This window comes from Sciurus carolinensis, chromosome 1 (genome assembly GCF_902686445.1).
Source record: "Sciurus carolinensis chromosome 1, mSciCar1.2, whole genome shotgun sequence".
Taxonomy (NCBI): domain Eukaryota; kingdom Metazoa; phylum Chordata; class Mammalia; order Rodentia; family Sciuridae; genus Sciurus; species Sciurus carolinensis.
This window is the reverse complement of record NC_062213.1, coordinates 37364910-37387053: the sequence shown is the minus strand read 5'-3', so window position 1 is coordinate 37387053 and position 22144 is coordinate 37364910. Positions and strand designations below refer to the sequence as shown.

The window sequence follows — 22144 nt, the reverse complement described above, 5'->3', positions numbered from 1 at the left end:
TGGGAGTGATCAGAGGTGACATTTCTCATATGCTTTGTCCCAAACAGAAGAAGAGAACATCGCAGAATCATAAAACCTTAAAGACCAAATGGACATTTGCTTCCACATCCTGCTCTATGTAAGCTCTAGTGTCTTATGGGTGTTGTTCTGCATCTTAGTGTTGCCATTTGGTAGCTATGTGGTCTCAGGTCAGTTATTTAACTTCCATGAGCATGTTCCTTACCTGTCGCCTGCAATCACTGGTTCCTACAATTATTAATGAGACAGTATCATTCAGAGTATTTAACATAGTGCCCAGAACACAGCAGGCCCTCCATTTATTATTATTTATTATTTTTTTAACTCCATGTTATTATTATTATTACTATTTTTTTTTTTTTACTCCACTCCAAGTAAGTGGCCATCCAGCTTTCCTGTGGCCTCTGAAAGCAGGGTCAGTACCAGAGAGGTCACATCTGTCCTTCAGAGTTTGCTCAAAGACACAGGAGGAATGGACTACCTCAAGAATGCAAAGTTCAGCATCCACATATACTATTAAAAGAAAATAGTATCAGTTGGAAATAAAAGCAGGACTTTGTGGGAAAATGTGCAACTCTTTAGGATCAGGAAAAGGTCTGGGGGTGCTTCCCTTCACATAGGTAAACTGCAAGCTATTTTGCCATTTTTCCCCTCAGGATTTGAGGAAGCAATCAATATGTCAGAATCCATAAAGATCGAGTTCCAGTTATCAGGAGTGAGAACAGATATGCAAATATTTGTCATTGATAAGATACTCTGTGGTCAGTGACTTCTCACACCCACAGTTAAGCCTTGCTCCACAGGACTCCTGAACTTGAATTTTCTGATCCTCCATGAATTAGATAAATAAAACAAAGTAGTCCTGGCATATAAACCGAATATATGGCCCAGAAAATGGTCATTGTCCTATCCCCGCTGAGACACAACTGCTGAACTGTGTGTCTTAGCATGTCTGAGACGTGGCAGTGGTGAAGGTCAAGGTCTCTGACATGGTCCATGGAGTAAGAGACAAGGACTGAATTTAAAGAGTGTGCACCACTAAGAGGCTGCCTAGGGGGCAGTTGAAGGTCAGGTTTTGGAGTCAGAGACAATAGCAGAGTCTGTGAAGTCTAATTTGTCCATGAAGGACCAACTCCATCTTGTTGATAATTGTGTTGTAAACCCCTGCATGGCGCCTGCCTCAGAACAGGAGTTCAATAACTCAAGGAATGGATACACTGTCTTGGTTCAGATCCTAGCTCTGCCACTCACCAACAGTATGATCTTAGGTAAGTTCTGGAATTTTTCTGGGCCTCAGTGTTCTTGTCCGAGGGTCTTGGTACTATCTGCCTGAGGGTCGTTGTAGAGATTAAGTAAGAAACCATTCACAGTTTGGCATAGCACAGAGTAAGAATTCAGTTAGTGCACAGCGTTATTGTTCTAGCTTTTCATTAATATTCCTGACTTTTGAGTTAATTCTGGCAAATGACCTGTGAAAAACAATCTTCATATTACACAAAGAGTTAAGTTGACATATTAGTGCCTGTTTCACCACCAGCTGTAGTTAACAAGGGGACAGCTAGGTTTTTCTTTGCTTGTTTGTTTTCTGCCAATTGAATTTTAAGATGCTGTGCTTGGCTGTAATTAACTCTTTGAACTGGCAAAGGTAATCACCAGCTGCCTCTTCTTCCTGGTTCCCTAACTGCTCTGCCTGGAGGGGATAGAACCCCCTGAAACTGAATCTTAGGGTTGCAGAGCTTTGGGACGCACAGAAGAATAGTAAGTGACTATCATTTATTTGAAGCCAATTTACGTTCTGCAGTGAAAAGAATAATATGAAAGAAGAGGGGAATTTTTTTAGAGAACTAATGTGGTAAATTTTTTAAAAAGATTGATTACTTGGAAATTTTCAGTGTTTTTTGAGTTTGTTTTAGCCATGTTCCTATTACATTACAGTTTTCAAGTCCCAGTCTCACTGAATTTGAATTTTCCCCTCCAATCAGCCATGAATATGATACAGGGAAGTTGAACTGATAGCATCAAAAACTCCTTTAAATTTATAAGGAAGTCATGTTATGTATGTGGGTCCATGCCCTGTATAGATTCTACATTGTGTGTATCTTATACATGGATACATAATATGAAATATCATTCAAATCTCTGATTATTTTAAACTCCTTAAAGAGAGAAACTAATTACTTGCAATGACTTTCTCTTAGTATGTTTTACCAAAGCAATACATATTGTCCTCTTTTTGCAGTACTGGGGATTGAATCCAGAGCCTCATGCTAGGCAAGCGCTGTAGGGATCTACACTCTCATTTCCAAAACGGTGCTTTTTAACTTTTAAAACTTACACATCACCTACAATTTATTGAGAGGAAGAAAAAAGCATTATTTTGTCTTTGAGGGAATCTTCTTCAGCAACACTAAAAGAAATAGCCAACATTTCTAGACCATGTCAGGCAAGATATTACCCTTCAAAGAACACATGTACTTTCAACAATATTATGACCTCTTTAAAGAGGAAAAAGAAATAATAAAGGATGAGGGTGATGACTTCTCTATTCTATTATCTTTGCATTTTGTACCAGTCTGGGGTTTCTCAAGTCTCGAGACAAAAAGGACACATTCATTTTAGACATTTAAAAAAAAAAAAGTTCTGAATGCCTTTGCAGTTTCTTCCTTGAGCTGTCTTCGCGGAACTATTTATTTTGCTTCTTTACTTTGCAAATAGCTAACGGCTTCCAGCCAGGGCTCAACCCAACCCTTTTGTGCCCTGCAGTCATTGATGGTCTTTAAAAGAAAACCGATTCTTTGGAATGCAGTGCGTGTACATGCCTGTCCTAGCAGCAGGCCCCACCTGCTGAGCAGGTAAACCAGATCCCCCGAGCGGCCTCTGCCGCCACATTCCAGCCCAGCAAACTCTTACTCTCTAATTGTTACCTGTCAAACAGGTCAACCAGGCACTTGGGTCTGGTCCAAACACACGCATGTTCCCACGAAACTCTAAACCTGCAAACCTTTGACCTTTCCATAGTTCCCAAGTTCCCCTGATTATTTTCAACAGGCCGATGGAAAGCCGAGGGATGACTTTTAACTGGCCACAGGTTGTCTCTTCTCCCTTCCTTTGCGTGGTAAGGCTGGTGGTGCACGGTGCGGGGTACCCGGACCAGCAGGCCAGAGTCATTCTAGATGGCAGGAAAGAAGGCCCCATGGGGTAGAGAGGACTCCTGAAATTAAATCCATGAGTCCCAAATCCCTCGTGGCAGTCACAACCTGTCCCTCCTGAACAAATAAAGGATGAATTCCCTAGAGTGGGTAAAAACTGTGAGCAGGCACTCACCGGTGAAAACCTCCTCCTCTCTCTGGGCTGGCAGCCAGGATGGTGGCCCACGCCTCAGCCTGAAAGCTACTATCTGGAAGACCTTGGGAAGGTTACAGGAATTATTCAGGCCTCAACTTTCCTGTCTAGGAAAGTGAAGAAATAAATGGCCTCTTCCTGCACCAGTTCTACGTTTTCTTCGTGTTGTGGGCATTTTTAGGGTTGTGGGGATTAAACCTTGGGCATACTAGGCAAGCACTCTACCACCGAGTTACACCCGCAGGCCCAGTTCTGTGTTCTTTTCTCTCGTTGGTGCCTGCTACCTAAAGTCCGGCATCACACCACAGCGAGGTGCTACCCCACTGCTATTTAGGGCTGGAGCGAGGTGGGCATGGTTGACGGGACCGTGGTTCAGTGAGGGCTTGAGTTACTAGGTTGGGGGATTCCCTTAGTAGAAAAATCCTGGGCTTCCCCTTCTGGGGGACATCTGGGTAGGGATACAAGCCATCTTAACCTCAGCTTCCTCCTGGATTTCACCCACTGAGTTTGTTCTTTTCTAAGTGGGAGAGGTGACTGTTTTGATGGCTTCGGAAGTACTGACTCTCATTTTTATTCTTCCCAGGATGAATTGAGAATCAAAACTACCGTATAGGACTACTGAATCCAAGTGCTTCCTTTTACAGAGGCAGAAACCGGGGTCTGGAGAGGAGGTACGAGTGTATAGCCAGATGTCCCTCGACTAGTCCGCTTCCTCACTTCAGGGATTGTGGGAGCTGTGTGTGGAAGTGGTGTGTGAGCGAAAGCACTGTCAGAGAGGTGACATCAGAAGGTGCTTCCAGGACTGCTCCGATTACAGAATTTCAAAAATCCTGCCAAAGAACATGAGCCTCTCAAGCCGGTTTCTGAGACTGTGTGGTGTGGTTAGGCCAGTTTGCTGGGGCTCTCTCCCCTTTTTGGGCTGGCTGGTTCTTCCACAAAGAGCTCAGGATTGCTTTGTGCAGAGCAGGAACTGGCACTTCCTGCTTTGTTCGTCCAGCTCAGACTCGTCTGCCAGAGCCAAACCGGCTGGGCTGGATCCCAGGACAGAAACTTCTTCAGGGCTCTGGGCTGGTGGAGGCGGGCAACTGGCAATCTGCGGGCCTGCTTAACATCTTCCTGTTAGCTGCTCACTTCCGAGAGCATGGAGTATGGAGGGCCTGCACTCCAACCAGAAGCCCTCCTGGCCTGGCCTCTGGGTGCTGGTAATTCCTCCTTTGTGCTATGGACATCATTATCTCCACAAAGGGGCTCTACATTCTGAAGGAGCCTTCAGAGGTCAAACTGGACAAACCAGCACTTCCCCTCCTTGGAAAGATCTCCAACTGGGCTTGAGGGCACACGCCTGTAATCCCAGCAGCTCAGGAGGCTGAGGCAGGAGGACAGCAAGTTCAAAACCAGCCTCAGCAACTTAGCGAAACCCTAAGCAACATAGTGAGACCCTGACTCTAAATAAAAAATAAAATGGGCTTGGATGTGACTTAGTGGTTAAACACCCTGTGTTCAATTGTTCAATTCCTAGTACCCCCTTCCCCCCCAAAAAAGGCCAGGAACAGATAGACCACAATGTGGTTGCTTTCAAATAAATTTTAAACAGTATGTATATAATACAAATAATTAGCATTATTTTCCTGTTACCAAATACAAACTTTCCACAAATAATAAATTTTTAACTGTTAACTTTGACCAAACCTAATTTTAATGCTTTGCCAGGTTTACTCTACCACGTACAAGCTGTGGAACATACACCAAGTTTCATGGACTTTCTGGTCCCAAAGTTCCTAATCTGCAAAATGGGAACAATTGCTCTATTTACCTGAGAGCTGTAAGGAATAAATGCTGGTATGGGTTGCACATAATATACATTTAGTAAGTATCAGCTGTTTTTGCCTGTTGTTGATTTAAAACTCATTCAAATAACGACCCACAGGGCCCAGTTTCAGAATGGCATACCTGACAATCAGAAAGTAGCTTCAAAGTAACTCCAAGCTCTTTCCTAGGCATTCTCGTACTGCAAATGGAAGACTCGGTTCCTCACCTGCCATGGCGGTTCTGTCCCAGCAACACCTTACGTTCTAGGTTGTCTTCCCCACCATCTCCCATGCTGTTCACTGTCCCCACTTGCCATTGGTTGACAAGGAATCAGGAATTTTAGGCAGATTTTAGCATCAAAAACAAAACATGATTAGAAAAGGCTGTTTGAAGGAGAGGGTGTTTTTGAGTTGTGCTCTGTTCCAGTATGGTCGTCCTCCCTCCACTGACTGGGCTAACTGACTGCAGAGCAGCAGCTTACACTGAGTGTCATTCTTTGCCCACCCTCTTCTTAGGCCACCATGCTGATCACAAAACAGGCTTTCAGAGAAAGGAGAAGAATCCCAAGACTGAGAAAATCCACCCACTGGGTAATCAATGCCCAAATCCTCAAGTGGTGACAGTTTTGGTCTTTAAAATGGGCCCATGACTACGCCAAACCTACAACCTGGGATGGAAGGAGATGGACAGGTCCAGCGAGATTTGTTGGACATTTGACCCAGGGACTGAAGGCCAATCAGTCAAGGTCCTGCAAGGGATGATGGTCCACCCCACCAGTATTTATTGACCCCTGCTGACTCAACCCACTGCAACCAGAATCCCAGATCCCATCAGTTCCACCTCCTAAGTCTCTCTCAGATCCTTAGAGGACTTCGCAGCTCTTTGTTTCCAGGGCATTCAGAGCATCAATGATTTGCATTTGGATTAATGCCATAGCCTCTGAACTGATCTTCTAAGAATAGCCATGTGGCCTCTGGTGTCCTGTCCTGTTTCTCTCCGGCCTCAGCCCCGATCTCTCACCCTTTTCTGCTCCAGGTCACCCTCCCCTCGTCCCTCAGCTTGGAGTATTACCCTACCCCATGACCCCTCTTCATTCTTCAGGTCTCTGCTTAGAGATGGACTTTCTACGGGATGTCTACACCCATGGAAACTGGTCTGACTCCCTCCCAGCCTCCAAGTGTCACCGCAGGCTTGACTTCCATCTCTGTCACCAGGGTGTGCTGCACCTGGTACAGTGCCTGACCCCTGTGGCCCTTCCGCCTGTTTTTTCTCATAATCTGTATAACTGTCCTAGAATACAGCTGTGACCGTGTCCTCCTGACAGGTGAAGAAAGTGAGGTTTAGATCCGTGATGTAACTGGGCCAAGGTCATCCAGCTAGTGCAGAGGCAGAGTCCGCATTTTCGTCCGGGTTCCTGGGAGGCCAAGACCTGTGCTTTTGGCTTCTACAAGATGCTGCCCCATCAATGCTCAATCTGCTCCCCGAGGAAACAAGGCAGGGGTCAAACGGCTAGTTAATGAGGGGCTGAGTCACTCCTAAAGGAGATCAAAAGGTTCTGGCTCCTCTGAAATTCAAATCCAAGCAAAACTCTGCCTACCCCTAAGGAGGCGTGGGCTGCTCAGGAGCAGTTGCCATTTGAGTCACACTAGATTATCATTTTTGGTTCCATGCATATTAAAAAGACATGTTTAAGGCTGCATTTTGAAAATGTTTTTACAATGATTAAGAACACTGTGGACACAGAGTACATTTTTGCTTTTTGATTAGACTCCAGCATTCATACTGTTTTGTGAGAGGAGGTGTCTAAGGGGTCGGTCCTCCAAATGCAGAAATGTAGGGAGTGGCCTTAGATTTTCTTAAACATCATCACAAGCATACTTGCTGAGTATCTCAGGGTTTACTATATGCAAAGTGTGTTATGTCATTTGCACCACCAGCAAAAGTCACCCTAAAAATAAGTGGCAAGATGAGCAACTCGGGCCATGTGTAAGAATGCCAATATCCTACCTTCCCAGGGACCCTCAGACCTCCTGAGTTCAGAGAAGAGAGACTAAATTTGAAGTTAAAGAAACAGGAACAAACAGGCATGGTAGCACATGCCTATAATCCCAGTGGCTCAGGAGGCTGAGGCAAGAGGATTGCAAGTTCAAGGTCAGCCTCAGCCTCAGTCTCAGTAACTTAGTGAGGCCCTAAGCAACTTAGCAAGACCCTGTCTCAAAATAAAAAAAATAAAAAGGGCCACGGATGTGGCTCAGTGGTTAAGTGTCCCTGGGTTCAATCCCTGGTATCAAGAGGGAGAGAGAGAGAGAGAGAGAGAGAGAGAGAGAGAGAGAGAGAGAGAGAGAGAGAGAGATGACAATGGTGTTTATAAAAATTACTGGAATATAGAAACAGAACTAAAACCCACTGAGACAACAGTAGCAGCTAAGCAGTAGTCATGTCAGAAGGGGAAATATGACAGAAAGAACAATGACTTTTGAAGAAACCAGTTGGGACTTTAAGTGTGAGCATTTGCACACTCGAGGCCCTGGGCTTGATACCTAGCGCTACAAATCCAAGGAACATGAGAAGGTCATATCCTCATGTGGAGAGCCCTGCTCCTGTTTATGGAAGCCCTGTGCCTAAACTTGAATGTCAGAAAACTACAGGAATCAATTAGTGGCAGAGTGAAGCAATTGAAATGCATCCAACTTCCTACCTGTAAAAGGTAATAATGTTTCATAACATTGTGTGATCATAACTTTCAGTGGTATGCGAACAGTGGGAAAAGGGAAAAGTCAGTGTAAAAATACTGACTTTAAAACAGCCACACACATGTGCACGCACTCACCTGTACACGTGCCCGCACACACGCACACACACACAGCTTGTACTGCTCAATTACTTTAACAGTAAGTTCCTCCGTGGAAAGAGTCATAGGATTTGAAGATGTGTCTGGGTCCAGAGCAAATCAATACCAACCCAAGTAAAAGTTTTGGAGAGAAAGAAATAATACCATGGACTAAAACTGGTTAAAATAGGTTGGAAAACACAGGTTGGAGAAAAACACCAGCTCAACCTCTTTTAAAAAGAGAGAATGAAAAGGTATATATATATATATTTATCTATCATATATATACAGAGAGAGAGAGAAAATTAAGATAGTAGAGTGAAACAGACATTATTACCTCATGTACCTATATGTCTGCATGGCCATTGTGATCCTACAATATGTACAATCAGAAAAATGAGAGATTACACTCTATGTATGTATGATCTATCAAAATGTATAAATGCATTCTACTGTCATACACAACTAATTAGAGCAATAAAATTTAAAAATTAAAAACAATTTAAAAAGTCAACAAAAAGAAAAAAAATTACAATTCTTATACCAGCACAAATTTTAAGGAAATTTGTAAATTACTACCAAAAGGAACATTCTGCCTGTCTATTGTGTGTCCTTGAACTTGCCAAGGGCTCTCTGAGATACAAAGTAAATAGAGGTCATGGTCACTTCCCTTCTATTTTAATCCAGCTGGAAGGACAAAATAAATGCACACTGAAGCCATGGGCGAGTGAAGCAGGGTTGGACGGTTTAGATGTCTGGGCCACAGGAAGTCAGAGATCATGAGCTGTGGAATTAATTAGAGAAGGAAAATCAACTTGGAGTTGAAAGGTCCCAGTTCTGACCAGAATCCCCAAATAAATCATCCCGTGGATAGTTGCTGAGTATTCCCAGGGTTTATTATGCTCTAGGGCTCATGTGGTGGTATATTTTTTTTGGTGGTGGTAATGAGACTTGAACCCTGGGCCCTGCACATGCTAAGCAAGTGCTCTACCCCTGAGCCACAGCCCCAGTCCACAGACTTGCAACCTGTCCAGTACCTGAGAGTACCTGTTGTTTCATTTTGTTCTTATACTACCACCAAAAGGCAGGCCCTAATACAGTCCCTGTTTTTCAGACTAGGAAACTAAAGCACAGAGAGTATAATCCTTTGGCCCTAAGACACAGAACTAGTGAGCAACTTGCAATATTAATCACTCACCTTACCAGCCAGAATAAATGCTCAATAGCTATACAAGTGCTTGGTCCAGTAGAAAACCTATCATAGATCTCACAATTGACCTAAATATTTCTTCACATTAACAACTGATTTAAAATACAGAGATTTGGAAATCTCACAGCCATCATTGAATGACCTAACATAGCTACCATACAAAGGATTTTTCAATAGATTATGATGTTTGCTAATTCAACGTTGAAGTCTTCTCAACGTTCCATTTAGCTTAGAGTGTTATTATACAGAGTTTGTTACACATATTATATAATACAAAACTTATATAATAAGTTTATATATAAGTTTAATATGTAAACATGTAAGTTTAAAGAGTGTATTATACAGGTAATTCTACAGGATTTTGGCAAAATTTCATTCTTCCCTAAATTGGAATGTATGATACTGCCTGATGTTGTCAGTAGAAGTTAAATTTAGTGCATACTAACTGATTTCTTGAATCAGATTTGCCTTTGACCCTATTTAGCCTGTAAGAAAGATCCATAGGAGTTGGAAGTCTTTTACACAGTGACATTTTGGAATGAGTCAAGAAATGGCGAAATTTTACTGACATTTCATTTGAGATAACACAGTGGTCCCTGCTGGAGACTACCCCTTCTACTAAAATCCAACCTGAGAGGATATCAGGATAAAATAAAACTGAGATCTCAAATTCTCAGTCTTTTCTATGGCATTAGAAATATGTTGGGGGCTGGGGATATAGCTCAGTTGGTAGAGTGCTTGCCTCGTAAGCACAAAACCCTGGGTTCTATCTCCAGTACCATGAAAAAAAAAGAAAAGAAAAGAAATATGTTGGATTGTTTTTTTTTTTTAATTGTTTTGCTCTTTTTAGTTATACATGACAGTAGAATGTATTTTGACATATACATACATGGGGTATCACTTCCCATTCTTGGGGTTGTACATGATGTGGAGTTACACTGGTCAGGTTTCATATGAAAGTGATGTCCAATTCATTCTATTGTCTTTCCTATTCCCATCCCCCCTTCCTTCTCTTCATTTCCTTTTGTTTAATCCAATGAACTTCTATTCACCCCCCCACCCCACACACACACTTATTGTTAGCATCTGCACATCAGAGAGAACTCTCAGCCTTTGGTTTTTTGGGACTGGCTTATTTCACTTAGCATGATAGTCTCCAGTTCCATCCATTTACCAGCAAATGCCATAATTTCATTTTTCTTTATGTCTGAGTAATATTGGTTGGATTGTTTTCTTACAGTCACTCATACAAGAGTATTTTGATCCATTATTATAGCCAATACATTATATGAGACATTTGGATTTTTTGGTATGTATTGGTGTACAAATATCAATTATTGGGCTGAGGATATGGCTCAGTGGTAAGATACTTGCCTGTCATGCACAAGGCCCTGGGTTCAATCCTCAGCATGAAAAAGAAGGAGGAGGAGGAGGAGAAAGAGGAGGAAGAGGAGGAGGAAGAGAAGAAGAAGCAGAAGAAGAAGGAGGAGAAGGAAGAAAAATAACCAATTATGTAAAAACACATAAGACCTAAAATATCTATCTCGTAGACCTGAGAGAGGGTATTTATCCCAGGCACACTCTCATACATCTCCACAAGTGTACCTGAGAAGGGATGATTATTGAACGACTGTAGGGCTAGGAGCCAGCATCGAGTGGGAGAATACCAGGAGCGTGCATGGGAAAGGAGATGGAAGCAGACTGGATCCTCTGCCATCATGAGGCGTAACAGTCTAGATGCGCCCATAGTAACACACACACAGAGTAAAAAATTAACAATCAGAACTAGTCTTGAACACAATGCATGTAATCAAGTAAAAATGCAGGCATAAAACAACAGCAAAACATGTCTTTTATAAGAATGCATATAAACAACAAAGCATATACTGTATCTACAGTAAATGCATTAGGATGGGTTCCTGAGGCACGAAGACAAAAGAAAATAAAGGCATAACACTAGAGGGGAGACTTGAAGGAACCAGGATAATGTGCTATGAACTAATGAATGTGACCAGCTCAACCTCCACATCCAAGGTCCACACCACTGAGAAGAAATCCGAGCAACTCAGAAAGGGGTTTATTTTGGGTGTTTATCCCTGTAGCTCCTGAACCAGGTGCTTAAGAGTGAGATTAATGATTGCCAGGGGGGTTTCTGAAGCTCTCTGGATATACTTGGATGCTTCTAGGTCAGAGGCAATCAAACTTGTGTGTACATTAGAGACATCTGGGGATATATTCAAAAATACTACTAGTGGGCCCTGCCCCCAGAGGTTCTGCTTAAGTACTCTGTGGACCCAGGAATTGGGATTTTTTTTTTTTTTTTTTTTTTTTTTTTTTTTTTGATACCAGGGATTGAACCCAGAGGCACTTACCACTGAGCAACATCTCCAGCCCTTTTTATTTTTTATTTTGATACGGGATCTTGCTGAGTTGCTTAGGGTCTCACTAAGTTGCTGAAGGCTGGTTTCAAACCTGCCATCCTCCTGCCTCAGCCTCCAGAGCTGCTGGGATTATAAATGTGCACCACTGCATCCAGAGGCACTGGGATTTTTTTAAGGTGATTCTAAAGTACATCTAGAAGTACATCTAGAATTTAGAATCATTGCTTTAGTTTTTCCTTTTCCTTTTTTTTTTTTTTTTTCTAGTTGCAAATATTCTATTTTGGGGCACTTGAAAAGAGACTACTGAAGTCAGATTATTTTCCTTTTGCCAAACACTAAATTCATTATTAACAATGAACATAAAAGAGCAAAATTCATTTTATTCCTTTAATCACACATCCAAACTATTTGCTGAGCTGTCATAGGTAGGGCACTGCATAATTCTAGGAAATATGTCCACAGTGCACTATGGACATATTTGCCCTACTGTACACAACAGCCCAAGTGTTCACTGTCTGTCATGCTCTAGACTAAGTACCTTGGCTACACTGCTGAATACGATGATATGATCACCGCCCTGGTAGAGCTGCCAGCCTCCAGGGAAGTCGGTCACATAGGTGAGCTTCCATGAAGTGTGATAATCCTGGGGTGGGACTTACATCAGGACCCCTTACACAGTCTAGGGGTGGGGACGGGAAGGGCTTGCATGAGGAGTTGAAATTTGAATCAAAAACTGAAGAATAAATACTGGTAATGGGAAGAAGGAAGAGTTAGCCACCTGGAGGCAACATCCCTGGAAAGGCATGGGGACTTTACCGTGCTCCCAACGTGACACGGAAGTTAGATGAGAAACAGAAGAAAGCAAGCAAAGCATGGTCCCCAGGGGCCTTGTGAGTCTAGCTGGGAAGTCTGGACTTTACCATGTGGACGCTGGGGAGGAAATAACCACACCTGGGACTTGAAGCTCATTCCGGCTACAGGGGAGTGGGCTGCAGGAGCCAAGAGTGAGTGCAGGGACTGTCATGGGACTGCTGTGCACTCCTGGGTGAGGGCTCTGGCTTGGGTGGGGTAGCAGCCTGCAGGAGAGAGACAGACTCCTGGGAGAGAGCACCAGGAGAGCCACGAGGAGGCTGCCTGGATCTGAGAGAGCGGGTCAGCCGCACCCAGCGGTGGTCTGTCTGCAGAGATAAGGAGGAGGCGAGAAGCAGCTCGGGTGAGAAGACGGGCTTTGAGGGTCTGGTCTCGCAGGATGTTTCTTAGCATCTTAACGTAGGCTCTTGAGGGTGACACCCACGGGGTGGGGCGGGAGACATGGAGCTGCAGGTCAGGCCTAAGGATGGTCTTGGTGGTGGGGGGGTGGAATCTTCCAAAGACGGCCCCAGCAGCATGCTTCCCATCCTCCGCAGGCTTCTGGCAGTAACAATACTGATGCTGTTCCATGCGGATGTGGAGTCTGTGTTCCGTACCTTTGAACCTGGGTGGACTTTGTAACCGCCTGACCAGAGCGATGCTGCATGATCAAGGCAATGTGGCTTCTGCCGGGTGCTCTTGGGAGCCCTGTGTGGACAAGTAAGTTTGGCCACCCTGAAGCCTCTGTGCTGGAGAGGGGACATGGAGAGATCACACAGAGACAGAGAGAGATGCCCAGAAGCCAGCAGTTCCAGTCCCGAGAAATTTGAGACAGGTACCAGATTGGCAAGGGAGTGGGCTTTTGGATGTATCCAACCCTGGCCCCAAACACCTCGCAGACACTGAGTGAACCAAGACAGACTACGTACTTTCTTCCCTCACTCCCAGCCCCGCCCAGACAGCACTCTCAAGACCAAAATGAATGTCATTGTCATTTTCAACATCTAGATTTTGAGGTGGTTTATTCTATGGCATTAGATGATCATCATCCTCTTCGGAGAGCTCTGGAGCCCAGGTGGCCTTTCAGAGCTTCCCAAGTTGGGTCAAGATGGCTGAGCCCTTATTCCTGCACTGACCGGTGATCAGAGGTGGGCTTCCCCAAGAAGTGGCCTGACCTGGGACGAGGGGCTCTCACAGCAGAGGTGCTCACAGAAGGAAGATGCTCATAGCTGAAGCCTGGGTGCCTACAGGACCTCCAGTAGCTGGGAAAACATCTTCCCTGGAGGAGAACTTGCAGGATACAGAATGGTGGCTCCCACCGCCAAGGAGACATATCAACTCATGCATGGCAGGGAGCTAGCTCTTGAGGTGCAGAGTGTGGAAGTAGGAGGTGCTGGCTTCGCACTCCATGTGTTTCCTCCTGTGGGCTGGAAATCGGGCATCATCCGACTGTAGCCCCTCTCTCCCCAGACCTGACTAACGAACCAGTAATCAGTCATTAGCAGAGCACCCCGAGTCCTGCTAGCACTGAGAATCTCTGGATGCATATGATGTTGAAGCCAGGGGACAGTGGATGTGGTATCCCTGGGAGATGCTTCGGGATGCAGAGAGAGAACATCAGCACACCCCTGCTTGGGAAAGAGAGAGAGGTTACAAAGGACAGGAGTGGGGACCAGTGTGGTTCTCAGTGTGTGCAGTCAACAGTAGCAAATGCGGCTGAGTGGGCAAGAACTCCGGAGTGCCCAAGGGACCTGGCAAAGAGGTAGTTATTGTTGGCTCTAGTCAGGAGAGTCGGGCTGGCTGTTAATTACATGGTGCAGTCTTTGTGCTTCTTGGCTGGGGCCCTGGGCAGAGGAAGAGCCCAGAACTAAGAAGCATCCAGAAGATTAGATGGAGTTGTTTGGAGATGGTCATTCTGCTCAGAGCAAATGGAAAGGAACTGATACCAAGTAAGACAGGAGAAAGCAGATGGGTGCAAAGTTAGAAGAGAGGACACAATCTATCAGGGGGGTGGGGTCTGGCTAGATCCAGAAGACAGGCGATCAAGCAAGTGTCCTTTGGGGTTCACATGACCAACCAGGGCAGCTGTCTCTGGAGCAGTCACTTTAGTAGCTGCGAGGGAAAATGTGTTTGGAATAACCAACGGGGGTTCAATTCCCAGCACCACAGCACAGTCTCTCCTTGGAAGACCCTTTCCCTTTTCTAAGCACCATCTTCCCTTGTCTATAAAGTGACGATAATAATGCCTCATCTGGGACTTGGCTGGAAAGATGGTCATCATTCTTTCAATGAGCATTACTAAACATATGCCAAATGCCGTGCTAGACAAGGACAGTTCAGCAGCAAATGGCACAGATCAGGCCATGCCCTCCTGGAATTTGTCATCTGATGAGAGAAATGTGAATAGATTGTAACCATGAAGCCATGCCACTTGTGACCAGTGCTGTAAGCGGGAGTGATGCCCATAGTGCATGGGGCACAGTTGATGCTCAAAAAGTGGAGCTTAGAGCCATCGGTACCATTGAGAAGAGGTGTCATGAAATCATTTGCAGCAAAATTGTGAAAAGAGCTATTTTATCTTCAGTATCTGCTGACTTCCTCTAAAGTCTTCCTCTACTGGGGAACTAAACACTATGGCATTTTATTTTCTTTCTCTATTGGTACTTAGGGTTGGAAGTATAGCTCAATGAAACAGGTGTTAGGTCCTAGGTGTGATCCCCAGCACTGCAAAAACAACAACAATAGACAATACTTAGCACTACTAAATACAGATTGTGGGAGAGGGAATGGTATTTCCAGGCCTAAGAATCAGACACGGAGAAGGCCACTTGTGTTAGACACAGTGTAACTTCACTCTTGAACTTCTTACACGTGAAAGCAAAGGTTCTTTTCTCAAACTGTCCCTATTTGATAATGACATAGTTCTAAATTTAGAAGACACCCCCCCAAAAAAAAACTCCACAAGAAAACTTCTAGAGCTCCTAAATTAATTAAGCAAAGTAGCTGGATATAAAATTAATACCCATAAATCAATTCCTATACATCAGTGATGAATCAACTGAAAGAGAAATTAGGAAAAGCGTCCCATTCACAATAGCCTCGAAAAAATAAAATATTTGGAAATCAATTTAACAACAAATGGTGAAAGACCTCTACAGTGAAAACTATAGTGCACTGAAGAAAGAAATTGAAGATCTTAAGAGATGGAAAGATCTTCCACATTCTTGGACAGGCAGAATAAATGTTGTCAAAATGGCCATATTACCAAAAGTGCTATACAGATTTAATGCAATTCCTATTAAAATTCCAATGATGTTCTTCATGGAAATAGAAAAAGCACTCATGAAATTTAAATGCAAAAATAGAGGCCCAGAATAGCCAAAGCAATTTTTAGCACAAAGAGTGAAGTAGGAGCATCACAATACCAGATCTTACGTTATTCTACAAAGACATAGTAACAAAAATGACATTCTATTGGTTCCAAAACAGACATGATGACCAATGGTACAGAATAGAAGACACAGAGACAAACTCACAAAAATACAGGTATCTCATACTGGACAAAGTTATCATCAACATACATTGGAGAAAAGATAACCTCTTCAACAAATGTTGCTGGGAAAACTGGAAAGTCATATGTAGCAAAATGAAATTAAACCCCTATCTCTCACCCTATACAAAACTCAACTCAAAGTGGATCAGGGACTTAGGCGTTAGACCAAAGACCTTTAGCATACTAGAAGAAAAAGTAGGCCTAACTCTCCATCATGTTGGCTTAGGAAACAAATTCCTCAACAAGACTCTTAAAGCCCAAGAAGTAAAATCAATAATCAATAAATGGGATGTATTCAAACTAAAAAGCTTCTTAGCAAAGGAAACAATCAAGAACATGAAGAGAGAGCCTACAGACTGGGAGAAAATCTTTACTACATGCACCTCAGATAAAGCACTAATCTGTAGGATATATAAAGAACTTAAAAAACTTTTAACACCAAAAAAACAAATAACCCAATCAATAAATAAGCAAAGGAACTGAACAGACACTTCACAGAAGAAATACGATTGGTCAACAAATATATGAAAAAATGTTCAACACTTCTAGCAATTAGAGAAATGCAAATTAAAACTACACTGAGATATCATCTCACTCCAGTCAGAATGGTAATTATCAAGAATACAAGTAAGAATGAATGTTAGTGAGGATGTGAGGAAAAGGTACACTCACACGTGGCTGGTGGGACTGCAAATTGGTGCAACCACTCCAGTAAGCCATATGGAGATTCCTCAGAAAACTGGGAATGGAACCACCATTTGAGCCAGTTATCCCACTCCTCACTAATATACCCAAAGGACTTAAAATTAGCATACTACAGCCACATCAATATTTATGGCAGCTCAATTCACAATAGCTAAACTATGGAACCAGCCTAGGTGTCTTCCAACAGATAAATGGATAAAAACAAATGTTCTATATATACACAATGGACAATTACTCAGTCATAAAGAGGAATGAAATGACATTTGCAGGTGAATGGATGGAGCTGGAGAATATCATGTTAAGTGAAATAAGCCAATCCCAAAAAACCAAAAGCCAATTGTTTTCTCTGATATGCAAATGCTAACTCACAGTAAGGGGTAGGGGGAAGAATAGAAGTTCATTGGATTAGACAAAGGGAAATGAAGGGAAGGGAGGGAGGATGGTAATGGGAAAGACAGTGGAATGAATCTGACATAACTTTCCTATGTTCATACATGAACACATAACCAGTGGAACTCCACATCATGTACAACCACAAGAATGGGAAGTTATGCTCCATGTATGTATAATATGTCAAAATGCACACTACTGTCAGGTATAATTAAAAAGAACAAATAAAGAAATAATTTTAGAAAAAGAAAGCAGAGGTTCTTTTTAGAGTTTTCTCCACATATGCTCATTGATTAGAAAAGGCATAATGGTGATTTTCTCAGGATGGCAATCTGTGTACTAGATTGGTGTCTTTTTTAAATATAAAAATTTTTATTTGGAGCAATATTGACACAATGCTGACTCATTTGGCAGGAAAGTTTGCCAGGAGGAGTTGGGAGTGAGTAGGAGAGGCATTTTACCACTTATCGGCCAGAAGAGTCACTGATAATAACCCCCCTGGGACAGCAAGTTCATGTCAACTTTAGGATCTGTAACATATTAACTCCATTTTACAGCAGACTCAGACATTGAAGCAGCCCACAAGGTCCCAGAACCATGATGTGGCCTATGTATCCCAAAGCCCTGTGCACCACACCAAGCGGTCTCAGGAAGAGGAAGAAGCCAGAGGGGACTAAGGTACCAGCTGGCACCTGGGAGGGGCCAGTTCAGGGGCTGCCACCCGCCACCCCAATGACACTCACTCACATGACCACACCTACTTGGCAGCAGCCTTTGATCTCTCACATACACATTTGAAATGAGGGACAGTGTGACCAGGCTCAGAGGGAAAGAAGACCGCATGGAACCTGAGGGAATGCCAACGGGGGCTGGGCCCAGAAGAGACTTGGGCAGGTCAGTAAGCTTCAGCAGTTTTGCCAGAACTCTGTGTGTGTATGTGTGTGTGTGTGTGTGTGTGTGTGTGTGTGTGTGTGGCAGAGAGAGAGAGAGACAGCGCATAAGCAGGAATGTTTGTGAAGGAGATAATATGTGTGAATGTGAATGTGGAAGTGTTAGTGAGCTGGGGTGTGGTTTTTGCACAATATGAGACTGTGTGTCTGTGCTGTGTGCATGGATGCAAGTTTGAGAGTGTACACGTGTCTGAGTATGCTGCCTGCATGTATGTAGACAGCCGTCCACCTGAAGGGGTTCAGATTCAAGGTGCCTTTGCTGCCTGGGGTTACTCTGAACCGTATCTGCTACTGACTGCAGTAGGTGCTCGAATAATTTTTTAGTTTTCTTGAAGGGAACCAGTTTGAAGGAACACAGGCCCAGAGTTACCCTGCGTCACTCATCCCTGGGAGAGAAATTCTTCCACCCTGAAAGGTTTCGTTTAGAGACTTTCTCAATTAGCAATCATAACACCTGAAGCTTTGAGCAGTTGTATGTTTATCTTTCTCTTCAAGTTCACTCTGTTGGCTCCCTTAACCAGCCAAGTTCAAACAACCTTCTGTCTGGCAGCCACAAAGACAACTCCCCAGCCCCCACCCCGGAGCAGTTAGAACCAGACAGAGGTTAGGCCGATTTCCATGATCTCTGTGTGTGTTCTGCTGCTGTTTTTAAAGATTGTGCTTTAGTACTCACTTTGGCAGCACGTAAACTAAAATCGGAATGATGCAGAGAAGATTAGTATGACCCCTGTGCAAGGTGACACACAAATTTGTGGAGTATTCCATATTTTGTGTAGTTCTTGGAAGGCTAGTTGACCTTGATTCTTTCCAAGAAGACAGACTCAGGGTACGATGGCTAGCACCCAATATTGAGATGGCGACTTTCATACAAAAATATTCATGTAATTGATGTATGAAATGAGAATAGAGCAGAGTTACATGAGAAAAGTTGTGTGTAATATGTTGTTAGTATGTTAGTACCTCGGATATGAGAAAGTGTCAACATGTTTCTCCCCTTCATTTAAATTTATAAATAAATAAAAATAATAAAATAGTGCTTTATCAGCTGCCTACTTCCCTCAAGCACTTGTGTTAGCTAACAGTATTAAAAACACACATCCAACAGAAATACAAAAACCCAAATCTGAACAAAATTCAACCCATAGGAAGAGAAATATGCTCCAAGGTGTGCATTCTGCTGCTTAATCTCCACTTTTGGTGAAGCAGAACCCTTTAATATGCAATAGTGGGTAAGAGATGAACATGTGCCTCTAGGAGTTACACTCTCTGGATTTAATTATTTTCCTCAAGCCTCAGTTCCTCTTTGGCAAAAATGGGAACAATGCTAGACGTATTTTGTCGGATTGAAGAACAAAATAAGATAATGCATATAAAATGCGTGACACAGTGCCTAGCGCCAAATGAGCTGGGGCTTGTGGGGAAGGACCACTTTCAATTTGGCTGTGTTGTGATTTTCCCTGCATGTTAGGATTTGAATCATATCCATATGGCAATTCTTTTTGATTACCTGCACAGATCTAGATGGGATTTCCCCCTCTGAGGCCCAATGGAAAGAAAGGTGAATAGATGTGTTATTGGAGTCCCACATTCAGTGTCCTAAGAGTGGCCGCTGTGGCCTTATGGATGGCAGCAAGATTGTTCAGGCTACACTGGAGAGTACATGACTTGGGATGTCCTTAATTTTCCCCTCTGTTGGACATTTGCAGGGGCTGGTTTGGTTTGTGACTCTGTGATTGTCAGGCATGGAGCAAAGCTGATCGAGGTGATACCCTGTACTCTACTGCCGGCTGGGCTGTAGCCACCTGACACACGGTCCTGGAAGACCTCTGGGTCTCCTTCCAGGGTCTCCTTGAACTGCTGCTCTCTGAAAAACAATAGAGCTTCAAGGCAACCCATCTCAGAGAACCTTCACATCCTGTGTCACACACAGCCTGTAGCACAAACACCTCCACACGCTCTGTACTCAAACAGAATGCCTAGACACACAGTCATTGAGAGCACTCATTCCTCAGTCTCCAGGGGGTGGGTGAGAGGTGATCCATGAACTGCTCACATGTGCCTCAGCACTCAGCTCCCACACGTTCAAGAACCTCCTGGACCTCCCAGCTTCCCTTTGGAATTGCCTCAGTTTCCCAGGTTCCTGAGGTCTGAGTTGGCCAGTATGGGGAGGTGCCCCAGGAGCTGTCAATCTAATCCTGCCAGATGAGTCTTGCAGGTGAATGTCTGTCTCCCATTCTTACACTCCATCCAGCAAGGACTTTTTCTCTTCATCCCGTCTACCCATTCCCTCCTAGTTCTTCTTGGTGCCCAAGACTTAGTAAGCACTCTATAAATTATTTGCCAAATCAGGGTAGGAGTGAGCAAAGAAATGAAGTCTATCACAAAATGAGAAGATGTTTAGAAATAAACCCCTCAAGACTTTGCATTGAGATCCCACAAGCCATAGTCAGGACACTGGGGCTATGACTCCCTGGATTGCTGAGGAGACCCAGAAGCCAGCCAGAGTCCCAGTGCACTGCTGTTTGTTCCTTCTTCTGGGTCTTCTATCACTCTTCTCGGAGAAAGACTTCAGAAAATACCGAGGAACAGAGGGGTCTGCCTGGACCTGCTCTTTGTGAGCTCCACCTCTCACTAGTTTATTAGCTAGGGCAAAACTTGGTCTGTGATCTTGACAAAACCAAATTGATAAATGTCAATTGAGTACCTACTATGTTGATAGCCAGGTGAGAGTGACGGAGGGCAGGAAATCTGAGCAGAGAGGAGCTGCATGCAACTTGCACACCCAAACCTCAAATCATGTCGGTAGCACAGTCCTGAGAAGGCAGTAGGCTTGCCTGTGTGCTTTCAGTGTTAAAGATATGCATGCGTGTGTGCATTTGTGCATGCGTGCGTGTGTGTGTGTGTGTGTGTGTGTGTCTACTGGTTCCAGAGAAAGCCCTTTTCTCCCTCACATAAAAGGGAGAGGGGAGGAAAATGTTATGTAAATAATGAGCCCATAACTACACCCTGTTCATGTATGAAAATTCCAAGAATGATTAAACCTGGCTGAGGCTCCAGGATAAACAGAAATTTTACGTTGCAATCTCCCCGTGTGCTTGCTTTCTCTTGCCGTCACCCAGACACACACAATATAATGGTGCATGGCTGCAACCTTGTAACTGACCCCTAAGGAAAACAGTTGAGTGTGATGGAAAGGCAGGACCGACAGTAGTCAAAAGATTGGATCCCTGTTCCCGCTCAGTCACTCAAGCACTGTCGTCCTGGGCACATCCGTTAATTGCTCTAGAGCTCAACTTGTCCATTTTTCAAAAAGTACAATAGTAATATCATTATTTATCTGCTTTACAGGGATACTGTGATTACAGTGTGCTTCATAGATTAAAAACGCTCTTTAGCAGCTGAACCTCTGTGCTTCAGATAATTGAAGACTTCTTCAAAAGTCAACTATGGACTTCAGTATATTCCTTTCAATAGAGAAGAGACCAGCTAGACAGATCAACAAGGAAACAGACCTGAACAATATTATAAGCCAATAATACCTCATAGACATCTGTAGAACATGCCACTCAGTAACAGAGTACACATTCTTAGCCAGTGAGGTGGCAATGTCTGTAGTTTCAACCTCTCAAGAGGCTGAGACAGGAGGATCACTTACACTCAGGAGTTGGAGACCACTCTGGACAACACAGTGAGACCCAGAACCCCTGGCCTCCACCCCCAAAAAAGGATGAACATTTTCTCAAGTGTACCTGGAAAACTACAAGTTAGGCTATAAAACCTTAATACATTTAAAAAGATAGACATAATAAAAAAAATGTTCTCTGAGCATAGTGCAATAAAATTAGAAATGAATAGTTGGAAGAAATTGGGGAAACTCATAAATGTTGAGGATTAAATGACATACTCCTAAGGAACCAATGGGTCAAAGAAGAAATCAAAAGGGAAATTAGAAAAAAAATCCTTGAGATTAATGAAAAGGAAGACACAATTTGAGAAATTATAGGACACAGTTAAAGCAGTGCTAAAAGGGAACTTTCTAGCTCTAAATGCTTAGGTTCAGGAAAGAAGTTCTCAAATCAATAACCTAAACCTCCACCTGAAGACACT

The 22144-nt window shown here is 43.5% G+C and overlaps 1 non-coding gene across 1 annotated transcript; it reads left to right on the top strand.

Annotated features, from left to right (window-relative positions):
* Window positions 1-18702: 18702 nt before the first annotated feature.
* LOC124968395 (U6 spliceosomal RNA) lies at window positions 18703-18808 on the top strand. The gene has a single exon (XR_007105704.1). It is a non-coding gene; the product is annotated as a U6 spliceosomal RNA (small nuclear RNA).
* Window positions 18809-22144: the final 3336 nt, after the last annotated feature.